The sequence below is a fragment of the Etheostoma spectabile genome, unplaced genomic scaffold (assembly GCF_008692095.1).
Source record: "Etheostoma spectabile isolate EspeVRDwgs_2016 unplaced genomic scaffold, UIUC_Espe_1.0 scaffold395, whole genome shotgun sequence".
Lineage (NCBI taxonomy): Eukaryota > Metazoa > Chordata > Actinopteri > Perciformes > Percidae > Etheostoma > Etheostoma spectabile.
The window spans coordinates 498,157-498,494 of record NW_022605600.1 but is presented as its reverse complement, the minus strand read 5'-3'; the positions used below and the strand labels follow the sequence as shown (position 1 = coordinate 498,494).

At 44.1% G+C, this 338-nt stretch overlaps 1 protein-coding gene across 1 annotated transcript in view; it reads right to left on the bottom strand.

The window, feature by feature from the left end:
* mcf2l2 (MCF.2 cell line derived transforming sequence-like 2) overlaps positions 1-338 on the bottom strand; it is a 356,499-nt gene that overhangs the window by 102,344 nt on the left and 253,817 nt on the right. The gene's annotated exons all lie outside the window — the stretch shown is intronic.

Genomic DNA, 338 nt, shown 5'->3' with positions numbered 1-338 from the left:
CCCACGCACAATAAGGGGCACACTCTGGACCTGATAGTCTCCAAGGGTCTGAACATTTTCAAGGTTGTGGTGTCTGACGTTGCGCTCTCTGATCATTCCTGTGTTTTCTTTAGCGGCACTATCTCTGTGCCCAAAAGTATCCAAACAAAGATAATCAGAAAACGCTATTTCACTGAAAACACCAGTGAAACATTTATTCAGCTTTTCTCATCCACACCCGCCCTCTCTGGCCTCTCTGGGCTCTCAGTCACTGAGCTTGTAGATCATTTCATCTGTAAAATTACAAATGTTGTTGATGCCATTGCTCCCACTAAGGTCAAATTTGTCTCTGGTAAGAA